General features: G+C 46.7%; 2 pseudogenes; one reads left to right on the top strand and one right to left on the bottom strand.

Annotated features, from left to right (window-relative positions):
* Positions 1-3,215: 3,215 nt before the first annotated feature.
* Positions 3,216-4,102, top strand: LOC148777036 (uncharacterized; annotated as a pseudogene).
* Positions 4,103-10,850, bottom strand: LOC148777035 (uncharacterized; annotated as a pseudogene).
* Between the last annotated feature and the right edge of the window lie 7,090 nt (positions 10,851-17,940).

Below are 17,940 nucleotides of genomic sequence, written 5' to 3'. Positions count from 1 at the left end.
TTGCTTTTATTTTAAAATTAAATTGTCTTTAACAAGGCTCATGATTCATCATGGCATATTCACTCTACTCTTTTACCGCCTCTCTCAATCTTCTCCAGGGGATCTTCCCAACCCAGTGATCAAACCCAGGTCTCCTGCATTGCAGGCATATTCTCCACCATCTGAGTCACCAGGATGGTCTCCATCTCCCAAGACTCTTCTAAAATTAGTTTATTTTTTAAAAATATATCTATTCTGAAGAACAAAGAAAACTGAAAGAGGGTAGCATCAGATGACCAATTTCAAACATGGTGAGGAGACAGAGGTGGGGGTGGCATGGTTAACTGCATTAACATAGTATAAGCTACAACGTAAAGTGCCCCCAGGGAGATGGCCCCAGTAAGAAGGGAGCCAGTTTACCTGCAGGACCCCAGAAACTTAGGACTGACACAGAAATTGGCAATGAGGCATAGGGTTGAACAAGACAGGATGGCTGGATAGAACAACTGGACCCCCAGAACTTTACGCCACCCCAAGGAGACAACCACTCTCCTAGGCAAGAAATGAAGAATTGTTCTCTAAACAGATTGATCAGGAAGGCGCCAGCCTTGGAAGCCACATGCCGAAAATGGAAGAAACTGAGAGTCTATAGGCTCCATGGTGCACTTCCCAGCTCGCTGCCCTGACACTAGGGTACTGGGAGGTAGCAAAAAGAAGTAAAAGGCATTGGATCTCAGAATTATGAGCCCTATTAAAAAATCTCTATAGATAAATGAAGCAATTCAAATCATAACCACATTCGCCCCTCCAGACACCCACTCTAAATGGAAATAGAAAGTTACCTGAAAATGTTATTCAAAATTTCATACTTCACTTATGTCTTTTCTCTCCTTGGATGAGTTTTCTGTCAGCCAGCTGTCAGTTCCTACTAAAGGAAATCAAAGCTATTCAGAGCTACATAAATACCAATAATTTGTTCCACACATCTCTCCCATTTAGAGTCTAGTTTTTTAATTCCCTGTTAAGGAAGACATCCCCACAGTGTTTGTGCAGTTAATCATGTTTCACTGATTATAAATCTGTTAAGTGTTAGGAGTGGATTCTACGCAGGGCAATCCTGTGCGAAAATGCACACACAGACACTCACGCACACAGGACAAAGCCTGCCCTGCAAGGACTGTTGTTGAGCTGTGGCATTTACCTGGTCTGCCCCATTCTGTGCTGGGGTCTGCCCCATTGATGTGGCTGAGGAGGGAAAGGTCAGAGAACTCCCAGAGTCACTTCTCTTACCCTCCTGCTCGCCAGGACTTAATAGATGTTCCCATGTTCCTTCTCTGATGTCTCCTTGCTTCTTAGATACCAGCTCCCCCCACTTTATCCCCACTTTAGGAATGGGGAAACAGAGGAAAGTAGAGCTCTGTTTTGAATAGCTGATTTGTGTGGTATCTATGGACTTCCCTGGGGGCTCAGCAGTACAGAATCCGCCTGTAATGCAGGAGACGTGGGGTGGGGGTTCAAGCCCTGGGTCAGGAAGATCCCCTGGAGGAGGGCATGGCAACTCACTCCAATGTTCTTGCCTAGAGAATCCCCATGGACAGAGGAACCTGGCGGGTTATGGCCCATAGGGTCGTAAAGAGTCGGACATGACCAAAGTGACTGAGCATGCACAACCTGACACTGCCATAGGGGCCAAGGTGCTCATCTTGGAGATAACAGGCTTGGTCTTTCCGTGGCATTTTTCTCCCCAAGCCACCCCTAGTTTTCCTGTCATTCAGGAAGAAATTTTACTTTCCTTTGAGCTTCTCAGTCCACCTCCAAACAGGATCTATGCTTCCTCCCAAAAAGTTATTAATATTTATCTGGCCATGGTGAGGAAGGGCAGCAAGAAGGGGAGGTGGAAATTAACAAATGGGTTTCAAGCTGGAAACTCAGCCCCTCATCTTTGCCTTAGGTTACCCTGTCTTTATGCTGCCTGCAGGGGCCCAGAGCATGCTCAGAGCGGACAGCAGGCAGTGTGTCAAAGCCTGGGGCTCTGTCTCCTCCCAAGTTACCAGCCCTGCAGAAGCTGTTCCTCTGAGCCTCTGTTTCCCCATTCCTAAAGTGGGGATAATATTTACTGACGATGACCGTGAGGGTTTTAGAAGATCCTTATATATTTGCCACTTAGGAATTCAATCATGTCAGTTTCTAAACATGCATCACTAAATGTGAGTGCTCTGGGCTAGGGGGTCTGAGAATGGGGGCTAAGGTGCCTACAACCAACAGGTCCTCCACCTACCATGGACCTACCATGGACAGCTTGTCAATTAGATCCCAGGCTCCACTCCTCATAGCGCGTGCTTCTTGTACACACTTGGAAAAAATCTGCGACAAACTCATCCCCCAGTCCCACTTCTTATTAGCTATCAGTCTCTGCCTGAGGCTCCCCCACCAGGCTGTCTCCATCAATTCACCTCCAGGGCATTCTGAGGCTTAGCTCTGCTGCATGAGTGAAGGGCAGAGACAACTGCCCTGCCTCAGAGTGGGCAGAAAGAGCCCACGGGTCCAGAGAAGAGTACAACCTTGAGTTACAGCAGCCGAGGTACTGGAGGTCTCCTGCCCTACCCTTCCCAGACAGGTCTGAGAAAGTCCAGACTTGCAGTTGGCGGCCCAAGCCAGGATGTGGAGGCCAGCGGCACCTGGAATGAAGCAAGCCTGCCTGCCACCAGCAAAATACGTGACTCCTTCCCTATGCAAGGGAAGGGACAAAGCCAGAACAAAAGATGCCACTGAGATTGTCCCGGGGAACGTCATGACTTGCCAGGTAAAGTGTTCTCTGGCACCGGGCTTGTACGAAATATTTAGAAACGACCCAAGCTGGTAAGGTTTGCTATCTTTCCCACACGTACCCCCAAAGGGCTGCTTACTTCTACTTACTGCAGCCGACCCCAGGTCTCTGGTGCTGGGCCCTGGGGAAGCTGCACCCCAACATCCCTCTGCAGAACCCGCACCCCCCCAACCCCGCCTTCCCAACACACACACATAAAGACATGCAAACCTATACCTCTAAGTCTCAGGGAACCAAGGTGATGGGATTTCCAGGCTGCCGAGGATTCTGGCGGCGTCTTCACAGTCCTCGCGGCCTCCGGAACGGAGTTGTTGCCTCAGTTTTTCCCGAGAGCGGGGAGGGAGCGAGCCCGAGGAGCTGTCGGAGAAGGGCACAGGAAGGTGACTGGGGCGACAGCGTCGGGACACCGATGGGGGCGGGGTGCGCGTTTCGTCGCCTCTGCTGGGAGCCAGGGCACAGCTGGCAGGCTGAGGCGACGGCCACCCACGAGAAGGGGTTCTGATTAGAGTCGCTGCAGAGCGGTCCCCGCACCGCCCGCCCTGGGGACACGGCCCTCCTTTCGGGAATGCCCGAGAGGAGAAGCCATTGCCCCTCTGCTGGGGGCAGGCGCACCTCTGGACCCCGGGTCTCCGACAAGGGGCCTGGGGTCCTGGTGCCAAAGCTGTATGGCCCCCAACAGGCTCCGGGGGCCCGGCCGCCGGCCCCTGTGTGACTCGCGTTTGTGAAGACAGTGACTGCAAACGGCTCCGCAGCCCCAGCTAGCCCGCGCCCCGCGCCCCGCCCGCACCTCCCACAGCCAGGCGGCCGCAGGCACCTGCGGAGACGCGCCCAAGTCCGCCCCTCCGACCCGCGCGCTCCGGCAGCCGAGCGCGCGCCGTTCCCGCCGCGGCGCCGACCCGCGCCCGCCAGGCCCCTGCCCGAATCCTCTCAGCTATCCTGCGGCCGCCGGCTGCCCTCATCACTTCCCCAGCGCCGCAAGGCCGAGAAGGAGGCGAAACTCGCTCGCCCGCGGGGTCCGAGCCCGCGCCGCCGCAGAGCCCCCGCCAAGAACGGGCGGGGACTGCGGGAGGCGCGAGTGTGGGCTCCGCGGAGCGCGCCCGGCTCGGCGGCGCAGAGTCTCTGGAAAGGACCCTGCACTCCGGCGGCCCTCGGTGGGCGCGAGGGCTCCGCAGTGTCAGGGCGCGGGAGATGCCGGCTCCCAGGGCCCACGTATGCCCGGCGGGGCGCACGGAGGCCCTGGGCCCGGGCTGCGCGCCCTGCTCCCGGCAGCCGACACGCAGACCAAAGTTTTCCTAAGTGCAGCCCGCACAGCCAGCGCAGCACACTGACCTGCGACGCGCTGTCGAGTCGGCGGGGCGCCTCCCGCCTCCCCGCTTCCGCTCCGACCCTTCGCGCCGGTGGACCCCGGGCGCCGTCCGGGCTGGGATGTTGTCTCCAATGGCTGCACCGCCGCTCGAGTCGCAGATCCTGGCAGTGGCAGCTCTGTCCCCGCCCCCGCTCGGCAGAGAGATGAGGGCAGCCGACCCGGAGCTGCGAAGCGTCGGAGCGGGGGCCGGCAGGCGCGCACCTCGCCAGAAGCCCGGGCTGCGCCTCGTTTCCGCTGGGAGTGACGCGCGGGTTCGGGGCTGGGCTGCAGGTGGGGGCGGCGGGGCCAAAGTCTGTTCCGGCCCCGGGGGCCGAAGTGTGACCTCTGAAGCGCCGCCTTTTGTCCCCTCGAGTATCCTCCACCTGCTATTCTCACACCCCAACCCGGCCACGGCGCTTTGCCTGCAGCGATCTGGCCCAGAGCAGGGGCGGCAGGGTTTTTTCCACTGCAGGGCGTCGGTCACCCCTACATAACTGCTCTTGGTTCCCCCTGTCCATGTCTGCATCCCTCTAGTTCTTATCCACACGGCTGGTCCACGCGTCCGTCCCCTGCGGGGCTCTCGTCCCGTTTCCCGTCACTGTCCCCTGTTTTGGTAAAACCAGAATCTCACTTCAGGTTGAGGCATTCGTGGGAGCAGCTGTTCTTTCGTTTTTGTGAGTTTATAACTTGATTCTAGTATTATCAAAACATTAATACATATTAATTGACGTATATTTTACATGTGAAACTCCTCTATGGAATTAAAAAGAGACGAATTTTAAAAGAAGCAATGATTTGAGTTCATTTATCAAGAATCATCTGGTGGAGAAAGGACCGTGACTGTCTTTTATGGTTGTTCAGATGACGTCAGTTAAAAATAATTTCTAGTTTAGAGTCTTTAAAGGGGGGAAGTAGATTTAACTCTGGGCGGATTATTTAGAAAAATAATCTGCTAAAATTGGCCCTTTAGTAAGTATCTGTTAAGTTCATAGGTTATTTTAACCTGTAGTTGAGCTCTGCGGAGCTGGAGTCCTAGGTTTGGAGTGTCCATGGCCGGTATCCATTTGTTTGCGGAAATCAGAGGTCACAGGAAGGGATTGGGCAAATTTGCATGAAGGCACAGGTCTCCTTTCCCCCATTAAAAAAGTTTTTATTAGTGTATAGTAGATACTTGGAAAAGACCCTGATGCTGGGAAAGATTGAAGGCAGGAGGAGAAAGGGACGACAGAGGATGAGATGGTTGGATGGCATCACCAACTCCATGGACTTGAGTTTGAGCAAGCACCGGGGTCTGGTGTTGGACAAAGGAATCCCGGCCTGCTGCTTCCATGGGATCAGAAAGAGTCAGACACCACTGAGGGACTGACCTGAACTGAATTAAACTGACAGTAGATATTTAATAGGTATGCTTTTCACAGTTTCAATGATTTTGCTTATACTAATGCATCATTGGAGAAGGAAATGGCAACCCACTCCAGTATTCTTGCCTGGAGAATCCCAGGGACAGAGGAGCCTGGTGGGCTGCTCTCTGTGGGGTCACACAGAATCGGACACGACTGATGTGACTTAGCAGCAGCAGTAGCAGCAGCAACACATCATTAACATCTAGAGACAGACTATTACCAGTTCTCCAGAAGACTGTCTCTTTTTTCTCTCTTCTAGGGGCCAGGGTAGTGGCTTCAACCAGCATAGATTACTTTGGCTTATATTTACACTTTATAGCAATTGAATCATAAAGAATATACTGTTTCTGGTTTCTCTCTCTTAAGACTATGTTGAGGAGGTGCATACTATCTATAGATTTAGCTTGTTTATTTATTTATTCATTTTTGACAAGTAGGGCAAGTGAAGAGTCTTAATCACTGGACTGCCAGGGACACTGGACTGTCCCTAGCTTGTTCCTTCCTTTTGCTGTATAGTATTCCACTGTGTGAATGTCCCTCGGTTCACTCATCTTATTACTGATACACATTGGGGTAATTATTACAGATAACGCTGCTAGGAATGTTACAGCAGATGTCTTTGGTGAACATATATACACATTTCTGGTTGGGTATGTACCTAGGAGTGGAACTGTGAGTCATAAATAGACATATGTTCAGCTTCTGTAAATATTGCCAAATAGCTTTTCAAAGTAAATGATCTAATTTTCACTCCTATCTTATTAGTTTTTTATTGCTCCAGGGGTTCCCAGCCTCCAGGATCTAATGCGTGATGATCTGAGGTGAAGCTGATGTAATATAAATAAAGTGCACAGTAAATGTAATGTGCTGGAATCATCCCAAAACTATTCCCCTCAACCCAGTGCATGGAAAAATTGTCTTCCAGAAAACTGGTCCCTGGTGCCAAAAAGATTGGAGACCACTGCTGTAAGGGCTAATCCACTTCCTTGCCTTTTCCTCTTTCTAGAGGCTGCCTGCATTCCTTGGCTGGTGGTCACTTACTCCCTTCATATCTCAGTTTCTCCCTCAACTCCGCTTCCATTGTCACATAGCTTTGTCTTCCTCTGCTTCCTTCTGTCCTCTTGCTTCACTCGCAGAAGGACTTTTTTGATAATACTGGGCCCACTCAGATAATTCAGAATAATCTCCCATGTCAAGATCCTTAGTTTAATCACATCTTGCAAAATTCCTTTTGTAACATATTCATAGATTTCAGGGATTAGGATGTGTACCTCTTTGGGAAAGGCACTTTTCAGCCTACTCTACCTGTCATCAGGGTATTGAAACATGTTGAACAGATGGAGAGAGGCTGGACTAGGGGAAAGAAGGACAGTGAAGCCTTGGGATACACTTCATACCTCCCTTCACCTTGGGAGAATTGGTGCTGTTGGCTTGGGTACTATGCCAGGGCTGGTAGGCAGGAGAGGGAGGCTGATGCTAGAACATCATGATTCTGGACCACCAACATGTCTGAAGCAAGAGGCTTTCATACAGGGAATGAGAGTGCAGGTCGGTAGGCCCAATAGTCTGGGCCTGGGTACCTTGCTGAGTGAAAGGTTGGGGAAGGCTGACTCTCCTCTGTGGGATCTGGGAACAAGATGACAATGGAGAACTGATCATATTTTGCACTGTGGTCAAGATCTTGTCAGTGGACAGTGCCCCCAGCCCATGCCATATCCCTGTCCGTCCTCCAAGCCATGCAGACTGACCTGTTTTGGGGCTGATGGTGGAACTGTAGGGACTGACTTCCCATAGTATGTGAGGTGAGATGAGGATGAGATGAGGTGAAGAAGAGTCTGTTAATCTGGGCAAGCATGCCGTGCCTTCATTGTAACTTGAATATTAAAAGGTGAAGACTTTAACAGTCAAGGCTTGAGGATGAAAGCATATGGTTTCTACCTACTCCTGGTCTCATTTTAGTTCAGCAAGTGCAACTTGAAGGAAATAGGACAGATGTTATAATCTCCACTTTACTGATGAGACCAACAGGGCTCTGAGAGGCCCTCTAATTTACTCAGGGAGCCTCAGGAATGGAACCAAGAACAGAATGAGTCTTGCAGTTCTTCCTGTTGTCCTTGGCGCTCCTCCACCTCTCTGCTGTGTGAGACTCACTGAGATCCCGAGGTGATGAGAGCTGAGAGGCAGAACTGACCCAAGGTGTGCAAACCAAATTAAACACATCGTATTTTGTGGGTGATAAAATGGGATGATCTGGAATATGAAACATGTTATCTTCATTGTTTTATACCCTTAATAATATGTTTTGATGGGGTTTTAGGAACAGTAAAAGTAAATGCCTGTGTTTGATAAGCATCTTGATCCAAAATCCTTCCAACTATTTTCTGTCTTCCAGAAATAAGCTGAACACTTTGGTCTACTGATGGAACCCCTCCAGCTCTCCTCAAAATAGTGGTTTATAATTCACTTACTATCTATTTAATTCACATCTCAAGACAGAGAGGAGATGTGTGGTTATTCTGCCATTTTGAGTTAAAAATCCCATGGTTATTATCATCATACTCATCATCATTATTCATGACTATTTCCTTTCTTGAATAGTTGTTTTTCCCCTCGACTTCTTGTCTTCCTTTCCACCACGCCCCTCTCCCCTTAAGCTTTTCTGTCTTGGCTGCTTACTTAAGTTGTTCTAGGAGCTCAAGGATAGTGTCAAGTCTTTGATATCTCCTTTTACTTCACTCTTTTCAAATTTTAATTGACTGCTTTCTGCTTGCTGTCCCCCTAGGATTCTGTAATTCTCCTAGATGGTCCTTTATCTTTCTTTTTCTTAACTTACTTCCTCTATTTGTTGGTACATATCTCCAGTAACTTCCTAGAAAGTATATATGGAAGGTAAAGTTTTGATTCCTTGCATATCTGAAAATGTCTTTATTCTGCCTGAACACTTGTTTGATAATTTTTCTGGGTATAAAAATTCCAAGTTGAAAATGATTGTTCTTCAAAAGTCTGAAAGCATTCTCTGTCTTCTAGTTCCCAGAGTTATTGAGAGAAAATTTGAAGCCATTTTGATTTGCGATCTTTCAGTGGGGATGTTTTCTTCCCTCTATCTTTACAAACATGCAGCAATTACCCCTTATTTTTCTGCTGCTGCTAAGTTGCTTCAGTCGTGTCCGACTCTGTGCGACCCCATAGACAGCAGCCCACCAGGCTCCCCCGTCCCTGGGATTCTCCAGGCAAGAGTACTGGAGTGGGGTGCCATTGCTTCTACAGTGGTTTAAATTTCACTATTGTTTGCCTTAATATGTGTCTACTAATATATTTATGTAATATTTTAGGCACTTAGTAAGTCCTTTACCTGGGCTTCCTAGGTGGTGCTAGTGGTAAGAGAAGTGGGTTCCATCCTTGGGTTGGGAAGATTCCTTTGGAGGAGGGCATGGCAACCCACTCCAGTATTTTTTCCTGGAGACTCCCATGGATAGAGGAGCCTGGCAGTCTGCAGTCCATAGGGTCCCACGGAGTTGGACACAATTGAAGCGACTTAGCACACGTGCACGCACGAGCCCTTTACTTCTGGAAACCCATGTTGTTCAGTTCTGGGAAATTTTCTTAGAAAGCAGTTATTAAACTGTGCAGTAAACATTATATGGGCAATTAGGGTGGTAAGAACACTTACTTGATTTTCAACTGTGAAGGCAAAGCACAGAAGACTTCATATAATGGCAGCCTAGTGATTAGGACTCTGCACTTTCACTGTCATGGGTACCAGTTCCACCCCTGGTGGAGGAATGAAGGAAGATTCCACAAGCCATGTGGTGTGGCAAAAAAAAAAGAAAGGAAAAAAAGAATTATAATTTCAGAACAGAATAACTTTTGTCAACTTTAATGATACAAAAATTAAAATACAGATGACAGAGCACGGAGTTAGGAGAAAGTGAGTGAGAAGAAAGTGGGGTGGGGGGCCTCCCTTTACAAAGCAGGGTGTGGCTGGTGAAAATACTATGTTTGATTGAACAAGAAATGATAGAGGTACCCACTGGAGACACTTGAAGTGGGCTGCCGTCTATGGGGTCCACAGAGTCAGACATGACTGAAGTGACTTAGCAGCAACAGCAGCAGCAGCAGTAGGTATATTAGTGCTATACTTATATCCCCTGTATCCCCTAATAGGATACTCCCCTGTTAGGGAAAGCACTGGTGGTATGAGGCTTGAGCACCACGGGGTCAAACCAGGATTGGTGGGAGAGGTAGTAACCTGTCTTGGGGATGGATGAGGGAGCTAGGATTTAAACACGTAACCTTCCTTGACTATGTTTTCTGCCCATCAGTTCACATGTATTTTTTTTTTTTTAAGTTTTAAAGGAAAAAAATGTTGGAGATAAAATTCACATAACATAAAATTAACCATCTTAAAGCCAACAATTTGTCGTTTTTGAAAGCCTTAAGTGCTGTGTCTCAGAGCAGTTGTGGTAGGCAAGGGACGACAGGCGACACTGTGTGATTGGCTATGGAGATGGGGGCGTTGGGGAGGGGGCTCCAGAAGCCCTCACCCCGTCTCCATCCCCAGGTTCCTGGGCCCAGGGGACTGCTGGGCCCACCAGGAGGGTGGTGGGGGCGTTCTAAATCCAGTTCAGGCAGCATGGAGCTCTCTTCCTCCGGCCTTGACAGCCTGTGGCCCCTGACCTTCTCACCAATACAGGAGAAATATTTAGTTTCAGCTTTTGAGATGCAAATACATTTTTCAAGGCTGTTTTCACTTAAGATTCAAACACACTGAATGTAATCTTTGGGGGAGGGTTCTTTTTGGGACAGGAAAGGCTGTAGGAAGACATTAAGCTAAGCTTCTTGTCAGACTGAGCAAAACAGAGCGTGTTTTGCTTCCTCTGTTTATCATTTTCTCCCCCCGGTTCCTTTCCACTCCTGTCTTCAAGTTTCCCTCTTTGCCCACACTGTCCTAGCACACAGCGAGGCCCCTGGCTGAGCATTCCCTAACATTTTCTAAACCTTAACAGCTTAAAGTGGAGAAAGGCTGCTGTTTCCAAGCTGCCAGCAGTGTTCTGATTCATTTTTGGAGAAAATTGCTTTCCCGTTCTGGGGGGGAAGAAAATGCTTCTGATGTACTAAAAAGATAAGAAGTTAGGGCTAACAGCTCCATTTCAGAGTTCATTCTGGAAATCCATGAGCCTTAGACCTGGATGTATTTAGTCTTCCAAAGCCCTGGCTGTCCACAGACGGGTGCCACACACCGTGGCCTACCTGATGGGAGGAAAGAAAAGAGGTCACAAAAGGAGAGCTTCACCATGGTCGTTGAAGGTTCCCAGTGAAATAGCACAACTCAGATGGGACTTGAACCCATTGTCTGTTAATTGAAATCACACACCTGGTCTCAGACTTACTGAAGCTCAGGTTCTTTATGTCTCAGGACAGACTTTGGTGAGAGGCAAAATGATAGTTAAGAAGTAGATTTATTGAGAGAGAAACACTCCATAGAGTGTGGGTCCTCTTGGAAGGGGAGACGCCCGGACATATGGGGTGGTTAGTTTTTATGGGCTTGGTAATTTCATTGGCTAATGAGTAGAAGAAGTCCAACTATTTTGGAGAACGGATGGGGATTTCCAGGATTGGGGCCACTGCCCACTTTTTGGCTTCTTTCCTGGAACTGTCAAGGCACCTATGGGTGTGTCATTTAGCACATGCTAGTGTGTTACAATGAGTGTATAATGAGGCTCAAGGTTTACTGGAATCCATATCTTTTAATCAGTTATGTTGCATCCTCAGGGCTAGGTTATTCTTTTTAGAGATTGTGCCCTGTCCACTTACCTTCTGTTTCACCAGGTACCAGTTAAATATGCTTTCTGTCCAATCCTTGGTCCTTAAGCCAGGCTGTCTCTTCCCTGGGGGTAGGAGCTGGGAATGTTTAATATTCATTACTATTAACATTCATCAGTTAATTAATATTCATTAATTCATTAATGATGTTTAATATGGCTGGATTGACGATTGAGCCCTTCGGTGTTGAGAGATCCTTCTGCATATTGGCTTCTATGACATTATAAAAAGGCTAGAATTTGCCAAATTTTAGAAGATGTCTGTGATTCTTTTCTAGGACTTTGTAAGTTCAGTTCAGTTGCTCAGTCATGTCTGACTCTTTGCGACCCCATGAATCACAGCACGCCAGGCCTCCCTGTCCATCACCAACTCCCGGAGTTCACCCAAACTCACGTCCATTGAGTCGGTGATGCCATCCAGCCTTCTCATTCTCTGTCGTCTCCGTCTTCTCCTGCCCCCAATTCCTCCCAGCATCAGAGTTTTTTCCAGTGAGTCAACTCGTCGCATGAGGTGGCCAAAGTATTGGAGTTTCAGCTTTAGCATCAGTCCTTCCAATGAACACCCAGGATGGATCTTCTTTAGAATGGACTGGTTGGATCTCCTTGCAGTCCAAGGGACTCTCAAGAGTCTTCTCCAGCACCCCAGTTCAAAAGCATCAATTCTTCGGTGATCAGCTTTCTTCACAGTCCAACTCTCACATCCATACATGACCACCGGAAAAACCATAGCCTTGACTAGACGGACCTTTGTTGGCAGAGTAATGTCTCTGCTTTTTAATATACTATCTAGGTTGGTCATAACTTTCCTTCCAAGGAGTAAGTGTCTTTTAATTTCATGGCTGCAATCAGCATCTGCAGTGATTTTGGAGCCCCAAAAAATAAAGTCTGACACTGTTTTCACTGTTTCCCCATCTATTTCCCATGAAGTGATGGGACCTGATGCCATGACCTTTGTTTTCTGAATGTTGAGCTTCAATCCAACCTTTTCACTCTCCTCTTTCACTTTCATCAAGAGGCTTTTGAGTTCCTCTTCACTTTCTGCCATAAGGGTCGTGTCATCTGCATATCTGAGGTTATTGATATTTCTCCCAGCAATCTTGATTCCAGCCTGTGCTTCTTCCTGCCCAGCGTTTCTCATGATGTGCTCTGCATATAAGTTAAATAAGCGGGGTGACAATATACAGCCTTGACGTACTCCTTTTCCTATTTGGAACAAGTCTGTTGTTCCATGTCCAGTTCTAACTGTTGCTTCCTGACCTGCATACAGGTTTCTCAAGAGGCAGGTCAGGTGGTCTGGTATTCCCATCTCTTTCAGAATGTTCCACAGTTTATTGTGATCCACACAATCAAAGGCTTTGGCATAGTCAATGAAGCAGAAATAGATATTTTTCTGGAACTCTCTTGCTTTCTCCATGATCCGGCGGATGTTGGCTATTTGATCTCTGGTGTCTCTGCCTTTTCTAAAACCTGCTTGAACATCTGGAAGTTCACGGTTCACATATTGCTGAAGCCTGGCTTGGAGAATTTTGAGCATGACTTTACTAGCGTGTGAGATGAGTGCAATTGTGCAGTAGTTTGAGCATTCTTTGCCATTCCTTTCTTTGGGATTGGAATGAAGACTGACCTTTTCCAGTCCTGTGGCCACTGCTGAGTTTTCCAAATGTGCTGGCATATTGAGTGCAGCACTTTCACAGCATCATCTTTCAGGATTTGAAATAACTCAATTGGAATTCCATCACCTTCACTAGCTTTGCTCGTAGTGATGCTTTCTAAGGCCCACTTGACTTCACATTCCAAGATGTCTGGCTCTAGGTCAGTGATCATGCCATCATGATTATCTTGGTCGTGAAGATCTTTTTTGTACAGTTCTTCTGTGTATTCTTGCCACCTCTTCTTAATATCTTATGCTTCTGTTAGGTCCATACCATTTCTGTCCTTTATTGAGCCCATCTTTACATGATATGTTCCCTTGGCATCTCAGATTTTCTTGAAGAGATCTCTTGTCTTTCCTATCCTGTTGCTTTCCTCTATTTCTTTGCATTGATCACTGAGGAAGGCTTTCTTATCTCTCCTTGCTATTCTTTGGAACTCTGCATTCAGATGCTTATATCTTTCCTTTTCTCCTTTGCTTTTCGCCTCTCTTCTTTTCACAGCTATTTGTAAAGCCTCCTCAGACAGCCATTTCGCTCTTTTGCATTTCTTTTCCATGGGGATGGTCTTGGTCCCTGTCTCCTGTACAATGTCACAAAGCTCCGTCCAGAGTTCATCAGGCACTCTATCTATCAGATCTAGTCCCTTAAATCTATTCCTCACTTCCACTGTATAATCATAAGGGATTTGATTGAGGTCATATCTGAATGGTCTAGTGGTTTTCCCTACTTTCTTCAATTTAAGTCTGAATTTGGCAATAAGGAGTTCATGATCTGATCCACAGTCAGCTCCTGGTCTTGTTTTTGCTAACTGTATACAGCTTCGCCATCTTTGGTTGCAAAGAATATAATCAATCTGATTTCGGTGTTGACCATCTGGTGATGTCCATGTGTAGAGTCTTCTCTTGTGTTGTTGGAAGAGGGTGTTTACTATGACCAGTGCGTTCTCTTGGCAAAACTCTATTAGCCTTTGCCCTGCTTCATTCCGTGCTCCAAGGCCAAATTTGCCTGTTACTCCAGGTGTTTCTTGACTTCCTACTTTTGCATTCCAGTCCCCTAGAATGAAAAGGACATCTTTTTTGGGTGTTAGTTCTAAAAGGTCTTTAGGTCTTCATAGAACCGTTCAACTTTGGCTTCTTCAGCGTTACTGGTTGGGGCATAGGCTTGGATTACTGTAATATTGAATGGTTTGCCTTGAAAACGAACAGAAATCATTCTGTCTTTAAGACTGCTTCCAAGTACTGCATTTCGGACTCTTCTGTTGACCATGATGGCTACTCCATTTCTTCTAAGGGATTCCTGCCCACAGTAGTAGATATAATGGTCATCTGAGTTAAATTCACCCATTCCAGTCCATTTTAGTTCACTGGTTCCTAGAATGTCAACGTTCACTCTTGCCATCTCTGTTTGACCACTTGCAACTTGCCTTGATTCATGGACCTAACATTCCAGGTTCGTATGCAGTATTGTAAATGACTTAGCAAATACAACTGCAGGGGCAGCAGTGCAAAGGGGTCGCCCAGTTTCAGGACCGCTTCTCCAGAACCTGAGTGGGTAGATCCAACTATTATGCAAGTCAGAAGTTCAGGACCACGAGGAGAGGCTGTGCATTATGACAGGAAAGGTTGACTGCCTTGGAGGTAGAGTTGGTATTGGAGCCTGACGCAGGGAGAATGAGTGTTGGACTCTGAGAAGAGGATCCAGGGCAGGCATGATAACGGAGAGGCTAATGGGGAACCCTTTCAGTTCAGTTCAGTTCAGTCGCTCAGTCGTGTCCGACTCTCCGCGACCCCATGAATCACAGCACGCCAGGCCTCCCTGTCCATCACCAACTCCCGGAGTTCACTCAAACTCATGTCCACAGAGTCGGTGATGCCATCCAGCCATCTAATTCTCGGTCGTTCCCTTCTCCTCCCACCCCCAATCTTTCCCAGCATCAGACTCTTTTCCAGTGAGTCAACTTGTCGCATGAGGTGCCCAAAGTATTGCAGTCTCAGCTTTAGAAAGGGGTAATTGACCTGTGGACTTTGGGGCAATCACACCATGATCTAGATTTAAATACCAGTAAAGATAGCTTGGGGCCCAATTCTTATCTCATACAAATCAGGCTATCTATGTATGTGTGTGTATATATATATATATATATATATATATATATGTATTTTTTTTTTTCACATAAAAAAGAAGTCTAAGACTGTTTCGGTTTTCATCTCATGACCACACAATGGCTGCATAACTTCCAAGCATCATGTCCCAATTCTAGACCAGACGAAGGGTAAGGGTCAAAGAGCCAAAGATGTATGCCACCTGTATCTCTCCCTATTGTTTGTTTATTTTCTCAATACGACAATAATTTTCCTTGGTGCCTGCCCCAATGATTTCCCCTTACATTTATTAGCTTGAATTGGGTCATACCTCTACTATAAGGAAAGCAAAAATAAAAACAAACTTTTTTTTTTACCAAGTTCAGCAAACTAGCATAGGTTTCTCGCTGTGACCTGGACAATTACTTAACCTCTTTGTGTTCTAGTTTCCTCGTCTGTAAACTGGGCACTGGACCATAACTGTGCCTATTTCAGAGGGTTATTATGAAGATTAAATGATTTATTAACTTTTTAATAAAGCACATAGAACACCATTAAAGTGTCTTTTTAAAATAATTTCATGTATTTAGTTATTTTTGGCTACACTGGGTCTCCATTGCTGTGCGCAGGCTTTCTCCAGGTTCAGCGAGGGGGGCTACTCTCTAGTTGCCTTGCCTGGGCTTCTCACTGCAGTGGTTTCCCTTCTTATGGAGCATGGGCTCTAGGGTTCGTGGGCTTCAGCATTTGTGGCTCAAGGGCTGTAGAGCACAGGCTCAGTAGTTGTGATGCATGGGCTTAGTTGATCCATGGCGTGGGGAATTTTCCTGGAACAGGGATCAAACTGGTGCCCCTGAATTGCAAGGTGGACCCTTAATCACTGGATCACCAGGAAAGCCCTAAAGTGTTTTTTAAATATATTAAAAGGGAAAAGTATTCACTGGATGAACAGTTAGTAGGGCCCACCATTAAGCCTGGCTCTCCTGCATGGTGATTCTCTTTTGTAATAACAGTCTATTGAACATTATAATGGTTGCTGTCCTCACTGGGCACAGGTGCTTGGCAACAGCTTGGAAAAGCATTGTAAAGTGATTTGTAGAGAGTGGGGTAAGGGCTAGAATCCTTAAAGTAATGAGACATAACTGCAAGAGTTGTGGCAGAGCTGAAGCTAGGCTAAGCTCCATTTCCTGGCTTCCCTTGCAGCTAATGTGGCCACGTAACTAAGCTTTTGCCAGTAGAGAATGAGCAGAAGTGAAGTGTGCATGAGAGAAAACCCTGGTCTCTTGCCTTTGTGCCTTCTCCCATCTGATGGCAGGAAGGGCAACGACTAGAGCTACTTCGTGAAGAAAGCAGAGCTGCTAGGAAGCCTGGATCCCTGAATGACTTCATGGTACAGAGCCGCCCACTGACCCTGGACTGTTATATGAGAGAAAAAGAAATTCCTGTTTTGTTTGAACTATTGCATTTTGGATATTGCATATTCATTCCAGCATTTTATCTCAACTAATAAATTATTTCCATAATTTAAAATAGTATCCATGAAAATATATTTGCCTAAATATTTCTAGAAGGGTATTTAGGCTAACTGTAGGGGGGACACTGAGAGGTTGGGTATTAGTAGTGGGAGGGAATTATGTCTTGTTTAGTTTCATTCTGACTCCACGTTGTTGTGGTTCAGTCATTCAGTCACGTCCAACTCTTTGTGATTCTGTGGACCACACATGTCAGGCTTCCCTGTCCTCCACTATCCTATCAGACTCCTATCGATTGAGTCAGTGATGCCATCCAACCATCTCATTCTCATCACCCCCTTCTCCTGCCCTCAGTCTTTCCCAGCATCAGGGTCTTTTCCAGTGAGTCAGCTCTTCAAATCAGGTGGCCAAAGTGTTGGAGCCTCAGCTTCAGCATCAGTCCTTCCAGTGATTATTCAGGGTTGATTTCCTTTAGGAAGGACTGGTTTGTTGATCTCCTTGCTGTCTAAGGGACTCTCAAGAGTCTTCTCCAGCACCACAGTTTGAAAGCATCAGTTATTTGGCACTCAGATTATGAGCTCCTTATTGCAAAATTCAGGCTTAAATTGAAGAAAGTAGGGAAAACCACTGCCATTCAGGTATGACCTAAATCAAATCTGATTCCTTATTTATTTATAGTTGTTGAAATTTGACCCATATAAATGTAATACTTATCGAAAAAATTAAAATAAAAATTAATTCATTAATTAGAAATGTTGATATTGTACCACTGTACTTTATGCCAGTTCATCACTGATTGGCACTCAGCCAGCACGTGACTCCCTTATTCATTAATCTTATGCCAGGGAAAGGAGAAAGGTGATAGAAAGGAGCAGCTCGGTGAATTCCTTTTTTAAAAAATGTTATTTATTTATTTGGCTGTGCCAGGTCTTAGTTGTGGCATCCAGGATCTTTAGTTGTGGATGTGGGATCCAGTTTCCTGACCAGAATCAAACCTGGGCCCCCTGCATTGGGAGCATGGAGTCTTAGGCACTGGGCCTCCAAGGAAGTCCCCTGGGCGGATTCTTGAACGGAAGGAAGAGCTGTGGCATTTTGCCCAAGTGTCTGGTCAAGACAGTGCATCTGGGCGCCAGTGATTGGACTCCTCATCTCTTATCAGATTGTGCGTCAGTGTGAAGGAGATGGTCTCTGCCTGCAGATTAATGTCACTTTCATTTCCCAAGCATCCTATGTCCTAAGATGGTATCTTTTAATAGAGGGCACTCCAGGAGACTCGCTCTGAATTTTTTGCTGCATGAGGAAGGTGACTTTTTATACAATTGAAGCAGAATTCAGTTTCCATCTTTGTAACTTGAGTTGATT

The sequence above is a fragment of the Moschus berezovskii genome, chromosome 8, assembly GCF_049115385.1.
Source record: "Moschus berezovskii isolate FMDL1 chromosome 8, NW_MosBer_1.0, whole genome shotgun sequence".
NCBI classification, from domain to species: Eukaryota; Metazoa; Chordata; class Mammalia; order Artiodactyla; family Moschidae; genus Moschus; species Moschus berezovskii.
The sequence above is the reverse complement of the archived record's forward strand: the minus strand, read 5'-3'. Positions and strand labels throughout refer to the sequence as shown.